General features: G+C 43.3%; 1 protein-coding gene across 4 annotated transcripts in view; it reads right to left on the minus strand.

The window, feature by feature from the left end:
- Positions 1–23206, minus strand: part of ZNF407 (zinc finger protein 407) — a 344657-nt gene extending 321451 nt beyond the window's left edge. For 2 of the 4 annotated variants that reach the window (XM_021385823.1, XM_021385825.1), the window contains exons 1-4: positions 22892–23206; positions 21433–21519; positions 20754–20829; positions 19400–19545 (exon numbers count right to left, since the gene is read on the minus strand). The gene's annotated coding sequence lies outside the window, so the exon portion shown is untranslated. Of the gene's footprint in view, positions 1–16184; positions 16705–19399; positions 19546–20753; positions 20830–21432; positions 21520–22891 lie in introns of those variants that run through there. The other 2 variants (XM_021385824.1, XM_021385828.1) reach the window with 2 other exon arrangements.

The raw sequence follows: 26413 nt of genomic DNA on the forward strand, positions 1-26413 counted from the left end.
AGAGCAGCACCCGCTTTGCACTGCAGCCCGGGCAGAGCAGGCAGATCTTCCCAAGCCAGGTGCTAACCAGGGAGACTGGAAGGAACTGGAGAGGAGAAGGGACACCGCCGTCACCCACAAACCCCAACTAACCTCTTGTATACAGAATTCACACTGCTGATACTTAGAAATAGACAGCAGGAAGGTTTCAAATGCCATTGCTGATCAATAGTATCCATTTCTCCCACATCTATTTGTGTCAATGCAACAAATTTTGTGCCCACCTAAGGCCCTGAAACTTTGTTATCTTCCAGAATTAGCAATATACTTGAGCACAGGGATAGTTTCAGAATGATTCCTCCTAGGTCTGAAGTCAGGCACAAACGTTCAAGTGCATTCCCAAACAAGGACTCAACTGGCAGTGAAAATTTTCATTTCTCCTCTAGGAACAGTGCATGCAGGGCAGTTGCACTGGGTACCACAACTCTTAGTATCTACACCTTAGTATCAACAAAGATTATGCAGCTTCATTCTGCTCTAACATCTTGCTTATTAGTTTTCTATTACCTGGATATCTGGTCCAAAATCTTTTCATTATTTTGAGGTATATCATGCAACAGCTACTACAGGACTACAGTGCATCTTCTTCAGTTTGTCATAAAGCCATACCTCCAGTCAGGACCCCAAACCACCAATGACCTCACTGAAAAACATCAGAAACGGGGTCCAAGATAACAGCCCTCTCCTCTCTCCAAGGTCTAGACAAAACAGCAGCACCTAAAGCTGAAGTGCTCAGGGTTAACAACTGTAGCAGGGAGGAAAAACAGGTGCCAGCAAATCCAGTGATCCCCACCACCACGTCCTTCTACCCAGATCCCTTTTGGACAAGCAGTTCAAGCGAGTGCAAAAGGCTCAGGGATCCTTTCCAGACAAGCTCTCCACACCGCACACCGACAGGGCCACCCGGTTTGTCCCCACACATGGAGACCTAGGGGACTGGAACTTGTGTATGTTGCCATTGTTCCCCTATATATCACTCTGCCTTGGGAATGCATTAGGAGAGCGTTATTACTAAAAATACTACTAATTCCCTGAAAAGCACTGAGTTAAAAATCGATCTTACAAACTTTCCTGAGATCAATAGTTTTTAATGAACAAAGAAAACATATTCTGCGGTGACAATGGGCAAGCTCACAGAGACCAAGCTAGAGTAAGAAATTACAGCTGTCCCAACATTTCCTTAGAGAAAAAAATTGACATACTACTAAGTAGGCTATCACTCAGTTCAGACTCCGCAAGGGTCTGGAGGACCACAAGCTTACGGGCTTACCTGCATCGTGATTTATAAGAGAGTGCAGCCAGGATACAAAGCCAGTTCTCGCCACCGCAGACAGGGCAGCACTTTGGCTCCTCAGTCGCAGCTCACTAAGCAATAGAGCTACACCAGCCCAAATTACAGACTTAATTTCTCTAATGGAGGAATATGGACACAGAAAGCGTGCTGCAAGCCAGACAGGCTGCCTGCTTCCTCTACTAAAGGGTACAGGCATAGTTTATTTTATTCTCAGATGGTAAAAAGAATATTTAATCCTGCATTTCAGTCACCAGTAGCCATTTCCCTGGTATTCATTCTCTGAAATTAAAAAGTTCCACAGGGCTTCTTGTCCTAGCTGTAATCATCAGTGGAAAAAAAGATAAGAATCTAAAACAAAGCTTGCAGAAAGCAAGAGCAAAAATGTCTTTATATTTTCTAAACTAAAACATAATATTAAGCGTCCTGATCCATTTGGCATTTTTCTGAACACTCAACTCTTACATCCTACTTTTCCAAAGCACTATGATTCAGATTTTTGTTTTCCAATAAATTCCATAAATAGTTGATAATCAAATACAACTTCTGTTTCGTCAGCTCTGCAGCCTTCCCCTGTAGATCCTTTCACTTTTTACATGAAGCAGGCAAGGAATTCACTTCTAACAGTTCCCCTGTAATTCTATTTTACAATTAAAAAACATCATTTCCTAGTACACATACCATTTTTCGAGATTCTAATATATTATAACTTTTCTATAAAGTAAACAATACTGAAGATTTTCCTTGTTAAACCTCTGTAACAGCACAAATCACAGCAATATAAATATGCAAAGGTTTCTATTAAAACAACCATTATACCTTTATCATCGAACTTATTCTGCATTATTGTGCTTAGGTGATCTCAGTATTCTTAGGGGTACATACATAGGGAAAAAATAAATATCCCTTTAGCAGCTACAAATTCCTCACAAAATCCTCTCCCAGAGAAGTCTACACTTGGGCTCCCAGCTACTTAGAAGACACCCTCGTGCCACCACTGTTATAAATAAAAAGAACGCACACAAAACTTCTAAATTCAGCTCAAGTCACTGCGAAGACGGCATTTGAAAGTCAAGATGTTTCTTTACATGCTTAAAAAGAACTCAGAAAGTAATGTCAGATATCCAGATTTTATGATTTTATTTCTTAAACTTGTTATTCGCAATTGAAAACAGTGACACAAAAATACATTTTTGTAATCAAAATTAGTTCTTATGTAGAAAACTCAATTAAGAATAAAAAGTGACATTAGCCTATTTTTAATAACTTGCAGATTTTTAAAGTGCCCAATTATAAAAGAAAAAAGGACGACAGAATAAATGCAGCAAATACACAAATTCAAGGCTATTAAAAGGCAGACGCATGAGATCCCATGTGTCTTGTGCCATTGGTAAAAAGGTTGTTTTATTATCAGTGTAACTAATCACAATGAAGCCATCTCTTACAACTAAAGTCATTATAATGAATTTTCTTTACAGCTACAGAGAAATGGGATTTGCTGTTCCATATCAAACTAGAACAGGCTGTATAAATTCTTCTTCATATTTACTGTTAAATGTAATTTTTATCTATAAAATCAGCCATGAAATATTAAAAACCGAAACAACAGAATTTATATCCTTTACTTAATTTAGTTTAAACGGTCTATTCACTAAAGAGAGGGAAAGAAGGTTACATATGTATTATAGCATGCCCTCCCCTCTCCCCTCTAAGCATTTCCATTATAAACCCCTTAGTTTTTGGAATTTACAACCGGGCTGTAAAAATTCACTTCACACTTAGAGTTGGTACGCTTTTCCTTTTACAAATTTAAAAAAATAAATAAATAAAGCCATTCCAGGAGCAAGGTGAGAAACGGATGGAGAGAAGAAAAAAGCAATCAGAGTAGAAACTTTCAGGCTCAGTCGCCAATACTGAGCGAGGAAGGGCCATGCAGCCCCCTAGTTGCCCTGCCTACAGCCGTCACACCAAAATGCCCTAGAGGGAAGGGCAGAGGAGAAGCCTTGGCAGGCTGAGGAGACAGGGATCACCCCAGGGAGATGAGGCAAGGCCCCTTGGTGCACACTGCCTGCTGTGCCCAGCCAGGGTCCCCCTCCCACCCCACTCCCTGTACCCACAGGGCTGAGAGAGGCCACATTAGAATACAACGTAATGGAACTGGGTGCGATGCAGGCACAGGCCCGGGGAGAGAGATGGCCAGCAGGGCTGCCCCCAGAGGATGGATACTGAGTGTCAGCCACCAGTGCTCAGCTGGGCCAGGAGCAGGCTGCGAGAGCTGGAGTCGAAGGCTCTGCGTCCCACAGGTCACTGCCAGGGCCACCCACACCACTGTGAATGAGAGGGATTGAAAATGAGGGGAGTGGAGAGAAACACTGATACCATACACGTCAGAGAAAAAGGAAAAAAAAAAAAAAAGAGAAAAAAAAGAGGTCTTCTTCCAGTTAAAGGTCTAAAACTTGAGAATTCAGGAACTGGAGACTGGATGACAAATAGTGTAAGGAAAACTGCAACAGGAAGACAGAGGCCACCAGAAAACATTGCTTCATGGAAGCCAAAGGACTAAAGCATATTGAAAGTGTTTTATTTAATATAGAAATATAAATGCAGTCATCAATTCATAAATAAGGTTAATGCCAAAAGAAGGCAACACGAGACAAACAAGCTCAAGCACCAGCCTTCAGGCAGCCCCTAACTAACTCTGCTCATGAGCAAAGGCTCGTTCCTAGTGATTCTCTGACCAGCCTGTGAGAGCAGAAGTGCTCTGCTGCCTGGAACAAGAACAGTAAGTCTAGAAAGTTGTTGGTCCTCTACAGCTTGGAGGTGATCATGGTCTAAAACATAGCCTTTTGTAAGGAAAGCTCCAGGCAGCTGCCTTAAGGACACTGCTTTCTTGCTGCTTTTTCGGTTTAAACTCATTCCAACTCTACAACTAATTGCTATTTTGAAATGTATGATTTGATACTTCTTGCTTTATGCAAAACAACTAATACAAGATATCATAAAGGCCAAAAAGTTAGCAAAATACGGACACGGTCTGTACATGTTTATCAACGTTTGCTTTATCCACAGGTAAGAGGAGAATCAGTAATGGATGAGTGAGAAGCACAGACCTATCCCCTTCTTCACGCTCACCAAGGAGGTGTCTTCTGCCTCCTCTGTCGCCTGTTTCCTCAAAGGACTGGAAATAAAAATTACTGACCCAGATTAACTACTTCTACATCTTACAACTGTCCAGCTGAACAAAGGAAGAGGTGAAGAACTGAAGGCGTAGGAACAACTAGGTCAGGCTGTTCTTTCACACAAAAGGAAAAAACATTCCTAAGAAAAAAATAGTAGAGGTAATTAGGTATATTTCATAAACATTTAGAAAGAGAAGATGCTCTGCTAATTTCAAATTATCTGCACACAGACAGTGGAAGATATTTCTGAAATATTTCTACATAAAAATGTGGTAGAAAGATATTATCTCCACACTCTTCTGCCATACACTCAAAAACAATACATGCGCAAAAAGAACTACAAGGTAAGAATGTTAAGGATCTGATCTTGATATCACATGGCACAGCTCCTCCAGGTGGAGGAGAAAGATGGTGAGCGCAATACTGAACTCAGGAAAGCAGAGCTCTTCTATCAGGTAACCTGGGCAAAAGGAAGAGATAACACTGCCTCTGCTACTAGCATGCTCTTTACCTCTCACAAATCTGGAGAGCCTTGGTACTGCACCTTGCCACGCCAGCTAATGAAAACGTGCTGGTATCCAGAAGCAGGCACCTAACAAAGCCCCTGCCAAGCCCAAGGGAGCTGCTCGATAACGTTATGTCCTATACTCCTGAAAACACAGCAGAGCTCCAGGCATGCACATCTCATGTATAGATAAATAAGTTTCCATGACGATTCACTGAAAATCCACATTCCCTCTAAGAGTATTATTATTTTTCATGCAAAAAAGCACAGACACTAAGAGTATTTATGTTAGAATTTATTGTATATATTTATTCTCAGAATTAATAGAAAAAAATTATTCATTTCGAAAAGGTATTGACCAAATATGAGCAAACACAAAGTAGCAGCTCTATCCTTCAGTGTTTTTTAGTAGAAAGACGCTGAAAGTGCATTAGGAGCACTCTGTGGAGCTATTCAAACAAATACATATCTAAAAGAAAAACCTCAACAATATGTCATTTAATTCTAAAGCGCACTTTACAATGTACTGGAATTTGGGGGAGTATTAGTCTTGAAAATGTCTTTAAATTATCCTTATTTGGAATTATCAGCATAGCTGCATTCCATACACATTGTTGCACTGCTTTATCCAGCCACCCCGCTAAATAATTAAAAATAAACAGGACCAAGCTTCAGACTGACCTGCAGCGACTCTTGTATGCGTTCTTGAAATTACCACGAGCACTGAATCCTATTGATCTTCAGCTTCTAATAACTGATTAAAGAATGCTGCCCTGTAACTGACTATGAGCTAAAATCAGAGTGCTGAAGTGTGCATTTTCAAAAAAGTGGTTTATAGCTCTAGATTTAAAATGCAAAGTTTCCATTATACTTAATAATTAAAATGCATGCTGCGTTATGGTTACATTTGGTGACTGGATTAGTAGTACCCCAACTGAGTTAAACAATGCTTTTTTCCTATTAGAGTTCATATTACCATATCATCTATTTGTTTAAGAAGAGGAAGAAAAAAAGCACAGCAAGGAAGAAGGAATAAAAAAGAAATATGAATATCAAACATACTGAAAGACAGCAAGGACCAAAATAGTGAGAAGACCTGGCATCAGCAGAATATATGCCAGCTGAAAGCGGAGAAGCTGAAATACCTAGGTACTTAAAGTATGAAAACTTCTTTAAGAAAAAGAATATTCTCCATTTGTCAATGAGGGTTCAAAGCAAATTGTTTTCCTGGATTCAGTCTACAAATTTAGGGAATACAGACATCACTGTCAAAGAGCGGACTCTCTCAGGCTGTCAACTTCTTAATCAGGGTCTGACTTCACTGCAAAGTGTGAAATTATGTAATTATTTATGCTTGGCAATTCTGATGGTTTAGACAATACCAGCTCTCTGAACATCATCTTATATCAAGCAAAATTCCTACTGCAATGCTGTTTCAGGGAACATACCATTTCTTCCTTCTGTGCTTTCTCGGTGTTTTCTTCAAATAAAATGTAGGTATCTATGTGAAGTGCTTCACCTCTTCCGATACAGATACTATTGAGTTTTGAAACATAATTTACAATGAAAAATAACTAAAAAAAAAATCAGAGTGAAACCGTGGCTACGATGACATCAACTGAAGTTTTCTTAGCACTATCAGTTAGATGAGATGTTATCCAAAACTCTGTCATTACAAACCAAAGACCGCTGAGTACTTATAACAGACAAATAATACTTGATCTCATAAATAGTCATATCCCATGTACTTCCATACAAAATCTAAATATAAATTTCAGAGATTCCAAGTACATTTTTAATTATCGTTATGTCAGTAGCAGGCTTAAAGAGAGGCATGTGTGCCTGAAAGCTGGCCCACCTCTCCTTCTGTAGTAGTGGCCTAAGGCACGACTTCCACCCACGTGTCTCCTCCTTCTCCTGAGAAATCTGCCCCGAGCAGGGTACCCCTTGCAAAAGGTATTTACCCTCTGCATATAAAATACAAACATATCCATTTTCTTTGGCCAAAAAAAAGCCAACACAGTTTAACCAACGCTCTACCTCAGAATATACTATATTGATAACAGTAACACCGAAAACCATGAAGATGATAACAAGGAAGAAAAGAAGGTATTCCTTCAAGTCAGCCTCCACCTGCAAAGCTCAGCATGTTTTTCACGTGGAAATGGAAACTGAGCAGCCTGAACAGAGCTGGCAAAATGCATTCTCAGGTGTTTTCTTTTCCTCTCCCAACAACTGCCTATCATACCTAACAATCTTGTGCCCAAGGGGGGTTCCTGGCTTCCAAGAGAAGTTCCTCCCTTCGTCCTACCAGACACCCACACTGAAGCAGCACAAGGGACACCTCCAAAGCCTGATCTACACTCCCTTTCTCTTCAGCCTCTTCCTCACTTCACCATCCCTACTGCACTCCCCCTGGGTGACACAAAGAAAACCGGAGAGCAAATCCTACATACAGCCTCCTGCACGTATCATCAGAAGCACACACACAAAGAAGTCCGTGAAAATACTTCTCAAGAGGTTTCAAGCTACCTAGATTTAGAATAGCTGCCAAATTCAGAAATCTGTAGCTTTGACAACTGAAGTCTAATCACAAGCAATAATACCAAAAAGATATTTTTTCTTATACCTGCAAAGCTCCCAGTACCAGCACAAAACAACACTGCATTACAAAACCTCCGCTCTAAAACCAGGCTCGGAGGTTTCTTGGGTCAAAAAAAAAAGTCCAATTTTATTTCTTTGTTTTTCAATACACAAGCTATGAGATGGAGAGCTTGTGTCAGGTCCTAATTTTCATCATTTTGACGCAAATTGAAAAAATTCTGTTAAACTGAATGTAGATTGTCCAATTTGTATTCAAGTAAATGACATAAAATTCTAGTCCCAGGTTTTCTTTCCTTCCTGATTAAATTACATTAATGTACACTCAAAACAACTACTGCTAGTCATACTATATTTTTGAGCAGAAAAGCTTAACTGTTAACAAAACATCACACGCACACATACATGAAGTCTTCGGGCATCTTTCATAGTTCTGAAGCCGTGCAACAGTGACCAGCACTGCAGTACGTGAGCAACAACAAATTGTCCTAAACGCGGGACATAAATGAATCTGCTACCCATAAGGACAAGTCCTATAAGCTGCTGTCTTTCCCTAAAATGCCTTCTGCTAACCTCATATGCAAATGAGATCTCCAAAAAAAACATAGCACTCTTTTCCTACACAGAAAGCAGCAGGAAAAGGCCCAAATACTAACTACTGCATCTTCTCATTGTTAAAAGGTTTGACATCGTATTTATTGCTATATTACCCCTAATTAGCAGTTTAAGCTTGTTAACAAGAAGAGTTCTTTTCATTTAAGATAAATAGGAATTATCTTTCCATTGTATAGGTAAAACTTGTAAATAGGACAGCTCATAAATTCTAAGATGAGAGTAACTAGGAAACTATTCATTAAGGCTCGTGTTATAAATTCAAAACATGAAGCATAACATGCTTAAAGAAGAAGGTTTTATTTTTAAAAGCATTCATTAGGCTCTCATCTTCAAGTCTCAGACTTGTAAATAATTTAAAATGAAAATTTGAACAACAGGGAGAAAAAAAACAAATGCAATTCAAATCATTCTATTGTTATACCAATAGAACTGAAAACAATAGAAAATAAGTTGGCAGATCTTGAAGAAAACATCCATAAAACATTTTTATGCAGCACGTCTTTGAACTTAGATATTATGCTACCACTGGATCCAGTCCAAAAAAAAATTAGCTTTGACTTATAACAATCAGGCAGTGCCCAGTACAGGATACACGTGCTAAACTAGTAACTCTATTTAATGCACTTTAATCTGCCGCTGCCAAAATAAACAAACAAGCTGCAGCTTACACAATCATAGAATCACCAAGGTTGGAAAAGACTTCCAGGATCATTTGCCTGTTTGTCTTCCACCAATATTTCCCCACTAAACCATGTCCCTCAGTGCCACATCCACATGGTTTCTGAACACCTCCGGGGTTGCCGACTCCCCCACCTCCCTGGGCAGCCTGTGCCAGCGCCTCACTGCTCTTCTGCAGAAGAAACGTGCAACCTGAACCTCCCCTACGGATTAAAAGAATCCCTTATGGATTCTTCTAAGAATTTTTATTGTTCCATTTTGGCTTTTTGGAAATGTGTATCCTACTAATAATTTATAGGAAATAATGCGAGAACCCCTTCCTTTTAAGAAGTAAGATACATCCAGATTTGTCTCACACGGGGAGCATGTGAGGAACAGCAGTCAGGAACAGCTTTTACTGTATTGGCATTGAAAACTGGAGCTGAAGACAAATGTAACACATCTAACAAAACACTGGGATCACTGCTGTCATTCCTGCACATCCAGCATCCCAAATCCAATGCCAAGACTCACCTGCAGAAGGTGTGTTACCTAGCAAGGAACTAGGAGGAAGCTATTTTTTCCCTTTATTGAATTTACAGAATTTGCTATCTTTTTCCCAAGTATTTGGAACAATCCATCTGAAATATAACATGCTGTATCTCACTTAAACACACAATGGAAGACCAGCCTGCAACAAGCATTCCTTTCACCTCCTTAGCAGACAAAGACACCGCAAAAGGCAAGAGCGCTGCATTTCCATGCCATGTTTCCCAGGGAGCACATCAAGTGGAAGTCAATACCTGCTCTTCAGAAGCACTGAGCTCACGGCACACACCACACACCTGCACCAGAACTCACTGTGCAAGTGGAGAACACAAGCAGTAAATCTGGCACTTCTGGCAAGCTCCAGGTGTGCAGGATGTGTGTCACTCCGTTGGAGCACACACGCATTACAGTCAACATGGTGACTGTTAGGAACACCCAACCTGCCCACGGGGAACAGATGCCAGGCAGCACGTTGGAGCACTATGATGCTTTCTGCAGAGAGCCGGCACAGTGAGGTCATCCCTGTTCTGCTTTTCCTCAAGCACAAAAGCAGGTGGTGCCAACTTGTTATGCACCACCCTTACCAGATGGCACAGCAGGCTTCATCCTGCCAAGGCATGTCTTAAAACCAGCTCTGGGTGGCCGACCTCGTGCCTTTACTGCAAACACTCCCATGACTTACCAGAAGCAAGTAAACCAATCACTAACCCACACAGGATAGAAATGAACAGGCCACAGAGCAAGTCCAAACATAAAAATCTGTCTTGTATAACAAAAAATATAGAGCCATGCTGGAGCTCTAAGGCAATCTAAATGGCACACAAACTGCTTGTCTCTTTGTTTTAACCAGAATTCTTTTGAAGACCCCATGCTTTCAACTTTCTTGCTTAAATGTTTCCTAATAAAGTATTTTATAACACATTACTGTATAGATTCCAAACAAAAATATCACACGAAACAATCATTTCGAAATAAATCGATGACTTTGTATTACTGTTTAAAGAGTCATAGAACTGATTAGATTGGATAACTGCAATAAATTTTAATACTTAAATACCTTCGTATCCATACTTTGACACAGACTTCTGAAATGTCAAAAATGAGGCTAAGCACAACAAGAAAATTAATTTTTAACTACAGTGAAACAAAGAAATATCAGACAGGGAAGTATCTATATGCATGTCTGCAGCGAAACAGTCATCTGTAGAGGTGCATATACCTAGATCTAGACATTGGAACAAGAGCGTACCTTAAGTGCTTCACGTAACCCCTTAATGTCTGTTACAAATGCCACACGCACCCCTAACAACTTAAATCTCTTCTCCTTTGAGGACAGGCCGAGAGCTGGGGCTTTTCAGCCTGGAGAAGAGAAGGCTCCGGGGATACCTCACGGCAGCCTTCTGCTGCCTGCAGGAAAGCTGGGGAGGGACTCTGTAGAGAGTGCAGTGATACAACAAGGAGGCTTTAGATTAAAAAGGGTAGGCTTAGATTAGAACTAAAGAAGAAATTCTTTGCTCAGGGGGTGGTAAGGCGCTGGCACAGGCTGCCCAGAGAAGCTGTGGGTGCCCCATCCCTGGAGGCACTCAAGGCCAGGTTGGTTGGGGCCCTGGGCAGCCTGGGCTGGTGGGGGGCAGCCCTGCCCATGGCAGGGGGTGGGGCTGGGTGGGCTTTGAGGTCACCTCCAACCCAAGAAAAGTGTATTTTAGACTTAGAAAATGCAAAGGAAATTAAAATTTATTCCAGTACTGTCACAGATCAAAGAAACCCAAGAACGTTTGCAACCTCCTAGCCCAGTTAAATATAACCCAGGAAGTTACAGACAGCAGTTCAGGAGCAGGCCAGACTACCCAGTGAAAAGATCATCCTGTGGTAGAAGAATGACAAAAAAAATAAATCAGCAATCAACAACTCTGTTAAAGCAGCACTGGAAAGCAGCCATGAGTCTTACAAACAAGCATTTTCCTTTTAGGACATCACAACGTACTGTTTCTAAATGGATCTAGAGTCATTTCTTCATAAAGAAGTGCATGAGTTTGCTAGCACTTACTATAATTTTATTCTTTGTATTGAGTAAAGAAGGTAATTAGACATCGCTGTGCTCCAAAACTACAGATTGCTGCTTTTTTGTGAGCTTGGGACATGTTCCTCTAGTCTGGTTTCATTCAGAACGCTCTTTTACAACCACGATCAGGTTGAGAGCTTGTGGGTTAAAATTAGGGACCAGACCAATAAAGGACATCCAATCGTCTACCAAAGTTTGCCCAGTCAAGGGTAGCCTGTTGACGAGGCCTTCTTGCTTCAGCTACAAGAAGCGTCACACTTGTAGGCTCTCACTCTGATTAAAGATTTCAACCACACACATATCTGCTAGAAAAACATCACAAGCTGCAAGCAATCCAAAAGACTCCTGAAGTACATTTAGAATAACTTCCTGGTCCAGGTATTGGTACTTCAGTTCATTGCCTCAGTTCTCACTGGCAGTCAGGCTTCCCACACCTCCCATGGAAGCTGAACACATCTATGAGGCCAGACAACACACATCCCAGGGTCTTGAAGGAACTGGCTGATGTGGTTGCCAAGCCTCTTTCCATCATATTTGAAAAGTTATGGCTATCAGGTGAAGTCCTGGTGACTGAAAAAAGGTAAATGTCATGGCCATGTTTAGGAAAGGAAGAAAGGAAAACTCTGGGAACTACAGGCCACCGAGTCTAATATCTGTGCCTGGAAAGATCATGGAGAAGATCCTTCTGGAAGAGACGTTAAGGTACATGAAGGACGAGCAAATGATCCAAGACAGCCAGCATTGCTTCACTAAGGGCAGATGATGCCTGACCAGGCTGGTGGCCTTCTATGATGGGAGTGACTGCACCAACTGACCAAGGAAGGACAACTGATGTCATCTACCTGGCCTTGTGCAAGGTCTTTAGCATGGTCCTGCATCACATCCTCATGTCTAAATTGTAGAAATATGGATTTGAAGACTGGAATATTCAGTGGATAACTAATAACTAATGGGTTGCATGATCACAACCAGAGTGCTGCGGTCAACACCTCTGTCAAGGTTGAGGCTGATGATGAGTGCTGTCCCCCAAGGGTCTGTCTTGGACTGCTGCTCATCAACAACCTTACTAATAACATAAACAGTGGGATCAAGTGTACCCTCAGCAAGTTTGTTGATGACACCAAGCTGAGTTGACACAGTTACAGTTGACACAATAGAAGGACCTGGATGGGCTTTTAATGTAGGCCCACAAAGTGAACTTAATGAGGTTCAACAAGGCCAAGTACAATATGCTGCACTTGAGTCAGAGCAATCCCAGATACATATTAAAGACTGGGAATAGAAATCATTGAAAACAGCACTGCGGAGAAGGACCTGGCGGGGATCCTGTAGGACAAGAAGCTGGACATGAGCTAGCAGCACATGCTTGCAGCCTGGAAGGCCAACTGCATCCAGGGCTGCATCAAAAGAGAGATGGCCAAAAGGGCAAGGGAGGTGACAGTCTCTCTCTGCTCTACCGTCACGAGGCCCCATCTGGAGGACTGTGCTCAGGCTTGGCTATTCCAGCACAAGAAGGATGCAGAGCTGTCGGAGCAGGTTCAGAAGAGGGCCATGAAGATGCTCAGAGGGCTGGAGCACCTCTCCTAATGAAGACAGGGTGAGGGAGCTGGGCTTTATTGTGGAAAAGAGATGGTTCTGGGAAGATATCACTGTGGCCTTCCAGTACATGAAGGGATCTTATAATCATGAGGGGGACCAGCTTTACACTAAAAGAGAGGAGATTCAGGTTAGACATTTGGAAGAAATTCTTTACTCAGAGGGCAGTGAGGCACCAGTACAGGCTGCCAGTGAAGTTGTGGTGCTCCATCCCTAGAAATATTCAAGGCCAAATAGGGTGAGGGTCTGGGAAGCCTGATCTGTGGTTGGTAAACCTGCCCATGGCAGGGGTTGGAACAATATGATTTTTAAGGTCCCTTCCAACCTAAGCCTTTGCATAACCCAGCAGACAGCTCAGTACCACACAGCTGTTCACTATCCCTCACCAAGTGGGATGAGAGAATTAGAAATAAGACAGTGAGCTGAGATAAAGACTGGTCTCACCAGCAACACAAGATCCCACCCTACTGACCAGTGCCCAGCACACACAGTCACACCCCCAGCTAGCAACACACAGCTGTATGGCCTCCCGCATGGTGTCACATGGCATGGAATGATTCTTGGCCTAATTAAGGCCACCTATCATGGCTCCATCCCACCCCACATCCCTCCCCCCCAGCCCCGTGCTATACATGCAGTGACTGTTCCCTGCTGAGTGGCTTGGCTCATTCAGCAACAACCAGAAGTGGTGCGATGTTAGCGCTGTCTTGGTGAAACCAGGACAGCCATACATGCGCTCCAAGGTATCTCTATGGCAGAAATTAAAGCATTGTAAATGGAAACAATCCAGAAATTTGTTTAAAAAGTGCAACCTGACTCTGCATAAAAATGTATCCTTCAGAATGTTACTCCTTGAGAAGTGATAATTTAATACTACCCATTTCCCTGTCTTTAACCAGTTTACAGTAAAGGAAACAATTTTATTCTTTATTCCATGGAAAGTCAGCTTATGATCATTTAGAAGAACGAGATCAAAATCTTGAAAATTCAGGTGCACATCAGTGAGATCTTGCTTCTTCAGATCTGACACTCATTGAGTCATTCAAATGGGTGGTGCTGTCTCACTGACTCCTTTAATTCTTTCAGTACCAAAGCCAAAATAAGCAACAGGTTCAATGGTAATTAACAGTTCTGTGACATTACATACGAGTTGTCCTCGAATTCAGCAAGAATCCATGCCTTTTTCCTCTCAGAAGGCCAGAAACCATTCATACCACTACATTTCTTTCTGTAACATAACATAGCTTCAAACAGGATTAGTAGAGGTATGCGTGCTTCTATTAATCTCAGTGTTTGGTCATTGCACCACAGATGACTAGAGTCCTGACTGTGAACAGTATTCTTTCTTCAGCTAAATTCCTCAATAGAATGGAAAATGTCCACACGTATTTAACGTAAATACACAGAATGTGCTATACACTGCTCTCTAAGTACATATCCTTTGCTGGCAGATACAGCACTGGCCAGAAACAAGATCACCAACATTCATAGTTCCTGAGCAGCAAGTTAGGCACAACTTCTGTTTGCAAAGCAAAAGACACCTCTGGAAGTTCTGCAGGTGAGAAAGTAGAAATCACAACACTTTTATAATTTTTGCATCTTCACTGGTTTTATGTACACATGCTAATACATTCTTTGAGCTTTTGTTTTAGCACAGTCCAATAAGAAAAAAATTACACTTTAGAAGAAAAAAGGTGCATTTTTTGTTTAAATTTTTATGAACATGTTCAATACTGTAATGGCATTTGGTGGGAAGGCCACAGACCAAAGATTAAACTATTCTGCTGTTACCAAGTTCTGACACTCTGGGCCAGGCAACACTTATGAGCTGTCAACACCAGCCCGAGCACTTTGGCAGGATGTTCCAGGAGAAACCAACCTGGTGACATGACAGAACATCTGCAGCCCCATTTTGAGAAAACTTCATCTTCAGGGCATGGCAAGGCCTCAGGGAGACACAACAGGGGACTGGAGTCAAGCCAGGGCTGCCCTGACCTGCACCTGGAGCCTCCATGTGCATGGAGAGCAGGGGAGGTGATCTGCAAAGTCAGGGCTGGTGTCACTGTTTAAGACTGGGTATGTGGACATAGCGTTTTGCTACAGACTGTATACATGCTACTGCTAATTTTAATGGGAGTGCTCTCCCCCTCTCATGTTTCTCATGGAAAGTCTAATGGTCACACCAAAACTTTTATTAGAACTGTGCAAGCTTGCCCTTGAGTCCCATTTCGTCCTCAGGCATGGAATATCCCGAGTCACTTCTGTGACAGAGCTCTACAGCGCTGCCTCCTGTGCCAGCCTACTCCCAATTCACTCTAAGATCTGCACGGTTCATCCTACACCTCTTCCTAGCACTACGCACCACCAGTGAGGTGCGCTGCACGCGTAGGAAACCTACGCGGGCCCATGACCGCCAAGAACCGTTGCTATTTGTTCTGCTCGTCTTAGTGCGTTCGGGCGGGGGCCGCAAGTTCCCGAGCCGCTGCCCCCGGCACGCACCGCACGCGCAGAGCGGGGCTCCCCACAGCCGGCGGCGGGAGGCGCCCCAGGCAGACCCCATCGCGCCTGCGCAGAGCCGAGCCCAGCCGCGCCCTGCCGCCGCTCACGCACGCGCCCAACCGTCGCCGCGTGGCCGTTGGAAGCCCATCGGCCGGCAGCGTCCCCGCGTGACGGCGGAGCCAACGGCCGGCGGGCGCCCCCCGCTCTACCCCTACGCTGCTCTACTCGCCCCCCCCCCCACTCCCCGGCCCGGCGCAAAGGAAGTGCCGAGGCTCAGCTCCGGCGGCAGCCAATCGAAGCGCGGGACACTCGTCCCGCCCCCGGCGCCTCGGCCACTCAGCGCGCTTCGGGGCACGAAAGCGCGAGCGGATTGGCTCCGCCGAGAGCTGCTGGCCGCCCGCCCACCAAGAGCAAAAAAAACGACGGTAGCACAGAGGCCCAAAAAGCCCGAGGGAAGAGGGCGAGCAGGCCGCAGGCCAAGCGCGGCCCGATACCCCTACGGGCAGCGCCCGCGAGAGTCCGAGGCGGCCGCCCGCCCCGGACCGCCGAGCGGGAAGGAGAAACAGCCTCGTGCCAGCCAGCCGCGCTTACCGCACGGGGGGAGCCGTCCGCCTCCGCTTGTGGTGATCTTGGTCACAAGTGGCGCGCCGTAGATTCGCCGCGTTGCGTCACGACGTAGGGGTAGGGGGGCGGGAGAAGCCCCGCTCACGTGACACGGCGCCGGGGCGGGAACGTGAGGGGCGGTCGGTGCGAGGGGCGTCGCGTGGCGGTGCGGACGCGACGGGCTGCTCCCAGCGGCCGCGCGCAGGGCGGGGGCAGCGCCGCCATGTTACCCTGCGCGGAGGGTTGGCGCTGGGTTCTGCTGAGACACGAGGAGCAGGAAGCGATTTGTAAAACATCTTAACGTTTTGTCAGCTGGTGAAGAAAACGTAATACTCAAACATTTAGTAATTCCTTTTAAAGTCAAGTGATTAGTTAAATACCCAAAGTAAAGAAGCATGGCTTAAAGAACCCAGACATAGAATCATAAAATTGAGTTGGAAGGAACTGTTAAAGGCCATCTGGTTCAACTCCCCTGCAATGAACAGGGACACCTATTGCTAGATCAGGTTGCTCAGAGCCCTGTCCTGCCTGACTTTGAGTGTCTCCAGGAGCAGAGCATCCACCACCTCTCTAGGCAACCTGTGCCTGTGCCTCACCACCCTCATTTAAAAAATAAAAAGAAAAACTTTATATCCAATCTAAATCTCCCTTTGTTTAGTTTGAAACCATTTCTCCTTGTCCTATTACCACAGACCCTGCTAAAGAGTCTGTCCCTTTCCTGTAGCCCCCTGTACATCCTAAAAGGCCGCTCTCAGGTCTCCCTGGAGCCTTCTCTGTGCTGAGCAGCCCCAGCTATCTTAGCCTGTCCTCATAGGGGAGGTGTTCTACCACTTGGATCATCTGTGGCAGAAAACAGTTACTATTTCCCAGCTGCTTAAGGTTTTTAAAATGTAGGTCTACCATTTATGTTCTGATTACGCAGCCTTTTTTTGGTAAATCCTATAGGTTAAATGTCATTTAGGATTCTTCAAAACCACTCTGGGTGGTAGTAGTAGAAGAGAGGACACTGTTACTTATGTTTCATGCCCTCTACAAAAAGCATCATTCAGCATAACAACTTTGTTTCATTTAGCCAACTTGTCCATGGCTAATTTGTTAGCGGTATGACTCAGAGTTGCTGGCTCTGTGGTAGGTTATAAGAACCAAGAGTGGTTTAAGGACAAGTAGTCTCTACAGTCTGAGGGCTGAAAAGATTGCAATTGCAGAACCGTAGTGCAGCTTGGGTTGGAAGGGACCTCAAAGCTCACCCAGCCCCACCCTCCAGACATGGGCAGGGCTGCTCCCTCCCCACCAGCTCAGGCTGCCCAGAGGCCAGTCCAACCTGGCCTTGAGTGCCTCCAGGGATGGGGCACCCACAGCTTCTCTGGGCAGCCTGTTCCTGTGCATCTTCTCTCTCAAAGAATTTCTGCCTAACATCTAACCTAATTCTCTCTTCTTAGCTTAAAACTGTTCCCCCTTGTCCTATCACTATCAGACCATGTAAAAAGTCAGTCTCCCTTCTCTTCATGAATTCCTTTTAAGTATTAGAAGGCCACAATGAGGTCTCCCCAGAGCCTTCACTCCTTCAAGTGAAGTAAGCCCAGCTCCTTCAGCTTCTCTTCATAGGAGAGGTGCTCTAGCCCTCTGAGCATCTTCATGACCCTCAAAAGGGGAGAATACAAAAACAATCCCCCACTACCACAGGTTTTATACAATTAAGTTTCCTACATTTGGGAAAATTACAGGGGTCAGCGTACCTGGAGTGCAGGGGGTAAACCTTACCCTGGAAAAACCACCTGCCTAAGCACAGTGTCTCACCAGCCAAGTGAAATTAATCAACAAATTTGAAAGTATGTTGAGTATCATTAGATAAAGCGTAACACAGAACACTGGTGAGAGAAGTGTAGCAATTAGAAGGACCAACACAATGGAAAAGACATTATAAAAGAGGTGAAAGGAGTGGCACAATAGCAGGGTGCTACAGAGGAAGGGAAGTAAAACGGTCACCTATATCAGAAGAGTCTGGGTTCACAGAAAAAAAGCTTCCACCAAGAAGGAATCTCCAGAAAGAGATCATCAGTGGCAGTCAGCCCTTAAATGAGGCCTGAGAGGGGTGGAGCCTGGCTTCTGGTCACACAGGTGAATTGCCTTCACCTGTGCTTCCAGGGCTGACTGGGTCTTTCCTCCAGGTGCTCAATCAGTGGTTCAGGCTGTGACTCAGCAGTTCCAATACAGAGAAAGATCCCTTTTTTTTGTCCAGTACTTAAGGGTTGTAGTGCATATTTTAATTGTGCACTATATAATAACAAATCTAAAGAGAGGAAGACTCATTGAGTTGTAGTACAGACAGATTAGGATATAGATTAATGTGTACCTCTACAACAACATTTAAGCACTTTTGTAGGCTCTTAAACCTATAGAGAGACTATAGGAAATCACTGGCAGTTTAAAAATTATCTAATTAAGAACAGTTTACTTGATAACAGTGTAACTGTTCTTGATTTTTTAAGAATGAGAAAATAGCAAAGCAACGTTTTTATATCCTCCAAGTTTAGTTTCTCTGCATTTTACAAGTTTCTTTTATATTTCTAGAAATTTCTGAAGATCTGCATCTCAAGTAACATCTGTACTTGAATATTTGTAGTATCCAGGACAGTATCAGATATAGCCTGAAGAGGGAGCCGTTGGTATTGTAAAAGCAGCAATAAAGGCACAACAGCCACTAAGAGGAAAACTTTGTCTGTAACAAAAATAATTACTTTTTAAATTTTAGTTTCTATTAAATGTTTACTGACACGCCTACATTTTATGCTCTGATTTAGATACATACATATTTAAAGCCATGCTGCAAATTAAAATGCCTCTTCTTTATTCTGAAGTATTTATACAGGTTAAAATATATCTAAATAAAAACTAAATAAAAATGCCAATGGTTAAGTAGTTAATATTTCCTTTTTAAATGAAATGTGAGCATAGAATGTATTTAATTTCTTAGAAAAAGTGACATTAGGAATGATTCTACAGTTGCTGTATTCCTTCAGCATCAAAATAGCTATTTCACTAGAAGTGCAGCTTATTTACAGTAGTACTAGGGTTTACCTACCTGTGTAACCTAAGTAGGAAAAGTAGGCAGGATTATAATTTTCTGTGCTCATTCATGTACAAGAAACACAGAGCTTTATGTCATTTAGGATGAGAGAGGCAGTCACAATAATCATACTTACCAAGTTTGAGTTATGGGTTTTCTTGCACATTACACCTGGTTAAGGAAACACCAGTGACTGTGGAATTTGACCCTGGTCATGTAGGTAGCATCTTGGACAGGCCCTCCTGAGAGTGCTGAATGGTGTCCACAGGATGGCCAAATAGTCTGCGGCAGTGACCATAAGGGGTTGACAACCATCAATATTGTTTCCCAAAGTGGCAAATTTTTGAAGAAAATCTGCATATAGTTTTATTCTGTCTATGCAATCACAGCCATAAGAAAAAAAAAAATCAAACAGAATAATTACAATGTAAACAACGGGAACTCTTTTTTTTGTCACTTGTGTATGCATTTATATATATATATATATACACACACGCACACACGTACTTGTGTACATTCCCCTTTTTTTAATCCAAAATGCTCTTCCCATAGAAAAAAAAAATTAATAAACCTTGAGAAGCCTTATCAAGTGGTGGCTTTTCCTTCATTTCTGAAGCAAGACTAAAAGAACTGCTGTGGGGCTGCCTCTGTGGACCTCCGGCTGAACCAGGCTCGCATTTCATTCCTTGCTGCTGCCTGTGGGAAGGGGCCCAAGGCTGCAGCTCTGCATTCAGCCTGGTGCTGAGATGCACCGTCCACCACCTCACAGCCACGCCAGCACTGGAAGCAGAGGAAACCAGGCTGTGCTTCGCTGTGGCATGCCAGCCAGGTCATGCTGTCTGTTGGACCCGTGCTTTCATTACAGGCTGTGCCTTCTTATCCACATCACACTAACCCATAGGTTTTAAAGTTTGGTTGTGCCAATTAACTCATTTGAAGTACGTACAGTTACTCATTTTCATGTGAACAAAATGATCACCTGCTGCTTTATACTTTTGGTCAAACTTCTCTGTTTTAACATAGAGAACCTGATGTAAGCAAAATATAATACAAACTAACTTCTTTCTCCACCTTTTCTTGTTAAGTATAGATGGGTACAGAGAAAAGCAAGACATCACACACACAGGTTTTAGTTAATGCTCAGAAGTTATCTGTCTGAATTTCCTATAATTTCATACAATCTAGGAAAAGGAAAATTTTGAGCAGCTTCAAGAATGCTTTTTCAATGAAAAATCCTATTTATAGCAGTTTTACAAGTTTTCATGCTGCAGTTAGTGGAGTTAGTGGAATTTGAAAAGAAAAAATTCCAAGCAGATAATGCTCAAAGTGTTGTTCTCCTCCCTTCCCTTCCCCCCCCCCCCCCCCGTCTGACAGATATTTTCAGAATTAATTAACCGTTAGCTCAGAGGATAAATTGTTCATTATCAATTTTCCCCCCCTTAAAGCAAATTCTTAGGTTCATAAATTCTAATGAAGGGGAGTAACTGTACCTACAAATCCTTTCCTGTGGTCCATGAGTTGCACCATCAGGGAAGCAAGGAACATCACAGGCTTCCTATTCAGCTCCTCAAGAAATGAAAAAAAACTTTTTAATACATATGACACACAAAAATAAATACAAATAAATAGTCACATAAAAAAAATTATGTATGAGCACAGACAAAACACTTTGTATACACACTGCAATGCTCTCAAATGTTTATCTGTTAAGAAACATGACCATTTTTCATTGCTGACAAAGATGCACCTTGTGCAGTGTGTACTTTGAAGCCCGAGCAAAGTTTTGTTGTTCTTTCCCCAAGGGTAACATTTGGTAGCAAATAGAATCCAAATTCAAGGCCTAGTTAAATTTTTGCAAGCACTTTTACACATCTGCTTAGGTCCACAAAGTACAGTTGTTGTTCCTGCCTTGAGGAGGAAGTGAAAATGACAAGTTCCTCACAAAGAACCTCAGAGGAATTAGAATATAAAATGCAAGCATATTTTCAGAAAGTATTTGCATGTTTTAAAACTGAGCAAGGGTAGATGAAGTTACTAGAAGCCACCTAATCACTCATCACAAGCAACTCATTCTGTGTGGGCTGCTGAATCTGCTGGAAGGCTCTGCAGGACTGCTGTCCCTCAGGCAGGCTGGGAAGGCACCACCACTACCTTCAGTGACTTACACACCTTGTTAGAAACCAGAGGAAATATCCAAGCGACTTCTCAGCACCTTGAAAAAGAAGATTCAGGCCCTTATGTCAACTGAAAAAAAATCTGTGAAAAAAAATCAAACCAGTACATGACAATGCCTTCATTGTAAGCAAGCCAATTTGAATTTCCTGTTCTATTTTTCTGCCACTTAATGATTTAATGTAGCAGTATCCCACATGTGACAATATTATTAATATTTAACCTTTGAGAAGCATGGCTTAGAAGCTTATCCTAGCTAAAAGCTAACTATGACTAAATTCTTTCCAGCTGAAAGCCAGCAGCCTGTGACTGCTCCCACCCTGGAGCTCCTGCAGACCCCACCAAGCCACCTCCTACACTGCCAATGGCTGCTGCCTGCTGCTTCCCACAGCTGTGTCACTTAGCAGGCCCCTTGAGGGGTTCTCCCCTCCTAGGCTTGGGTACCTGGCCTTATTAATGTTGGGATGTTGTATTTCCTCACGTCTTTCTTTTTTCTGAAACAAAATATAGGTCTCTGCTATCACTGAGCGGGGGACAAGGGGGCAGATACCATCTGAATGTGTTCTCACTTGATCAGAGTTGATAAAGCTTCTTTATGACCTATTCTTGGTTGTACTTGTGTTATTACACACTTGGAGTCCCTGTATTTTCCAACAATGGAAAAGCATTTGCCATACATTTAACAAAATGACCTCTAATCCCCGAAGTTCCATGTGCAAGTTTTGCCCACGCAGACACCCTTTGCACCCTAGCAATGAGCAAAGTGAAGATGAGACAGGGAGACCATGATGAGAAGATTGTGCTTACAGCTTTTTCATGAATCAGTATTTTGCTTTCAGGTGCAAGCTTACAGTGGGAACCAGGGGACTCTTGCTCCTTGCTGGCACCAGCCACTTTGGGATGGGTTCCTGTGTCACCAATACAGGAACAGTTGCACAGCCTTCTCTGTCCAAACTTGAACTATGGCCATCGTTAACTAACAAGGCATTTTGTAACATTTTCCAAACAAGTTAAATCCCTATTCTGAGAGGAATGACTAGTGGGAGTCAAAGTCAAGCTTCTTGGGAGTAAAGTTGATGAAAACAATAAACATAACAACATGAGCAACCTTAATCATCCACTTTCAGAGCAGATGGTGACCTGATTAGTTCTGCATCTCAGGAGCCTGCTCATCTCCCTGTGCCTTCAGCTCCTGTCATCAGCAGCCTATTATTTCACTCATTCTCTGTGATTTTAGCTGACTGCAACTTTTTTTTTACTCTTGCCTTTTGAGACAAACTCCGTCTAATATATTAAAAAAACGAACAACAACAAAAAAACTTTCACACCTAACCTGAAGTTAAACCCACTAATTTAAAATGAACATTATGTGGTCCATTTTCTTCTTTTAAAGTAATAATCAGTAGGGAAACAGAATCAAACCCTTGAGTACTTGATTCCCTCAAACACATCTTACCTTCACAGCCTATAGGAGGGAAGCCTTGGCACAACGCACCAGGGAGACAAGCAAGCCTTGAACGTCCATGTAGGCACCTGGTGCCACCGGAGGTGCTCCTGGGTGCCACTCCCCTGGCCATGTTCACACAGGGTTTTGATTCTGTTTGCCATTCTTTGGGCCACTCTCAGGTTCCACAGGACATCCCCCAGTTACATTAGGCATCCAATCAAGCGTGTCCAATCTGCGGCCTCCCCCCTGCTCTGTGCTATAAAGGTAGTGGCTCTTCCCTGAGGAGTGGCCCTGGGCATGCACCTATCTCTCAGCAACAGCCAAACTGTCAGTGCACTATTAACAAACGCTGTGTCGACTGAAACCAGGGCATGGAGAGGGCAGTTCTGTGCAATGCTGACTCAAGTAATGGCAAACAGTTGTATGCATTTTGATGCATTGACTAAACACAGTGCTCTGAACAGCAAAGAATATGCAGCTGTACTTTCACTTCTGATAAAGGAATTTGAAAATATGTTTCAAGACTGCAAAAAAGCCAACATTAATTTATGTTTAAAACACCATTTTCAGTTGATATGAGTATATTGCCTAGGACTTTTCCCACGGAACATACAGAGTTGCAATCAAATATTCAACGCAAAAGTCTGACCATGTCTCTTTACCAGACTTTCAAAGAGTCATAGAATCATGGAATTGGGTTGGAAGGGACCTTTAAGATCATCTGGTTCCACCCCCCTGCTATAGGCAGAGACACCTCCCTCTAGGCCAGGTTGCTCAAAGCCCCACCCAGCTTGGCCTTGAACACCTTCAGGGTGGGGGGAATCCACAACTTCTCTGGGCAACTTTTCCAGTGTCCCACCACCCTCACAGTAAAGAATTTCTTCCTAATATCTAGACTAAATATACCCTCTTCCAGTTTAAAGCCATTTCTCCTCTTCTGGTCATTACACGCCCTATAAAAAGTCCTTCTTCAGCTTTCCTGTGGGCCCCCTTCAGGTAATGGAAGGCTGCTATAAAGTCCCCTCGGAGCCTTCTCTTCACCAGGCTGAAGAGCCCTGGTTCTCTCAGCCTGTCCTCATAGGGGAGGTGCTACAGCCCTCTCATCATTTTTGTGGCCTGCCTCTGGACCTGCTCCAACCAGTTCAGTGTTCTTTTTGTGTTGGGGGCCCCAGAACTTGATGCAGTATTCCAGGTGGTATCTCATGAGGGCAGAGTAGAAGGGCAGAATCACCTCCGCTGACCTGCTGGTCATGCTTCTCTTGATGCAACCCAGGATACAGTTGGCCTTCTGGGCTGCAAGGGCACATCGCTGGCTCATATTGAGTCTTTCATCATCAACTGACACCCCCAAATCCTTCCCTCAGGGCTTCACTCAAGCCATTCTCCGCCCAGCCTGTGTTTGTGCTTGGGACTGCCCTGACCCAGATGCGGGACCTTGCACTCGGCCTTGTTGAACTTTGTGAGGTTGGCATGGCCCCACCGCTCAAGCCTGTCCAGGTCACTCTGGATGGCATACCTTCCCTCTAGGGAATCAACTGCACCACTCAGCTTGGTGTCACCTGCAAACTTGCTGAGGGTGCACTTGATCCCACTGTCCATATCACCTACAAAGATGTTAAATAGCACTGATCCCAGTACTGATCCCTGAGGAACACCACTCGTCACTGGTCTCCACTTGGACATTGAGCCATTGACCACAACTCTCTGAGTGCAACCATCCAGCCAATTCCTTATCCAGTGAGTGGTCCATCCATCAAATCCATCTTTCTCCATTCTGGCAACCAGGATGTTGTGCAGGACAGTGTCAAATGCTTTGTACAAGTCCTGGTAGGTGATGTCAGTTGTTCTTCCTTTATCCACTGATGCTGTAATTCCATCATAAAATGTCACCAGATTTGTCAGGCATGACTTGCCCTTGGTGAAGCCACGTTGGTTACCGCCAATCACCTCATGTTTATTTTCCATGTGCCTTAGTAGGGCCTTCAGGACAATCTGCTCCATGATCTTGCCAGGCAGAGGTGAGACTTACTGTCCTGTAGTTCCCTGGATCTTCATTTTTCCCTTTCTTGAAATTGAGGTTTATGTTTCCCCTTTTCCAGTCAGTGGGAACTTCACCAGACTGCCACGACCTTTCAAATATGTTGGATAGCAGCTTGGCAACTTCATCCACCAGTTCCCTCAGAACCCATGGATGGATCTCGTCAGGTCCTGTGGACTTGTGCACCTTCAGGTTCTTTAGATAGTCTTGAGCCTGATCTTCACTTACAGCGGGCAGATCTTCCTTCTCCCAGTTCTTACCTTTTCTTTCAGCATCTTGGCAGTGCACCTAGAGCCCTTGCCAGTGAAGACTTTCATAATCCCTATCTATCTTACCAGAGAAATATTTCTCACTTCACAGTCACCCCTTACTCATGTCATCACTTTTTGGCACTATATACACTTGTGGACAACTATTTTCAAGGATGAAGTACAGGAAAAGTGAAATTTAATCAAAAATTCTCTGATGAGCACCTTGAGACCTCACTAAGAATTGCAGCAACTGCCATCGAACAAGCCTGATGTATTAGTTTCACAAAAAGAAGGTTAAATATCCCACTAGTTTTATGCTTTTGTTCCTCTTTTTTTAAAGTTTTAAGAAAAATATTTAAAAATTAAATGTCTTGTTAATTACATATTAACGATATTGTATATTATATGAGAGCTGCTCTGAATCTAATGCATCTTGTTTAATTGTGTTGGCCCATGATATCCAAAGCAGGCTCCCTACAGCAAGTTGCACAGGTAGGCATGCAGACATGTCTTGAATATCTCCAGAGAAGGAGACTCCACAACCTCCCTGAGCAGCCTGTTCCAGTGCTCCGTCACCCTCACTGTGAAGAAAAGCACTGTGATTCCATTACATTTTTTTTTGCCATGTGACAGATGGTGGCAAAGGGACAGTCTGACAGAATGACATCTGACATGGAAGTGCATATGAAGCAAAGTTGTGTCACTGAATTCCTCCATGTGGAAAAAAATGCATCCACTGTCATTCACCAATGCTTGCTGAATGTTTATGAAGACCAAACAGTGGATGTAAGCACAGTAAGGTGGTGGGTGGCGTGGTGGATTGTGCGTTTCAGCAGTGGCGACAGTGAGTCACCTCCAGTGATGCAGATTTTTATGAGCATGGCATGCAGGCCCTTGATCATCAATGGCAAAAATGCATAGCAAATGGTGGTGACTATGATGAAAAATAGTGTTTTGTAGCTCACAATTTGCTCTATCAAACAGTGTTATTGTGCTCTTTGCATCTGCTGTAGTTTCCATTGAAATAACTAGGAGGCATTACTTTTGGAGCAACCTAGGTATATGTGGCCCAAGACAAGACCTGTTCACTTAATGCAGTCCAGGCAAGCCAAAAGTTGGACACCCATGTCTTAGATGTTGTTGTTGTACATGCCCATAACGGTGTTTTCTTCTTGTTTGGGCGGGTTTAATCAGCAAAGCATCCACTTAATAAGATTACTCAAAATACAATATATGAAACAA

This window comes from Numida meleagris, chromosome 2 (assembly GCF_002078875.1).
Source record: "Numida meleagris isolate 19003 breed g44 Domestic line chromosome 2, NumMel1.0, whole genome shotgun sequence".
Lineage (NCBI taxonomy): Eukaryota > Metazoa > Chordata > Aves > Galliformes > Numididae > Numida > Numida meleagris.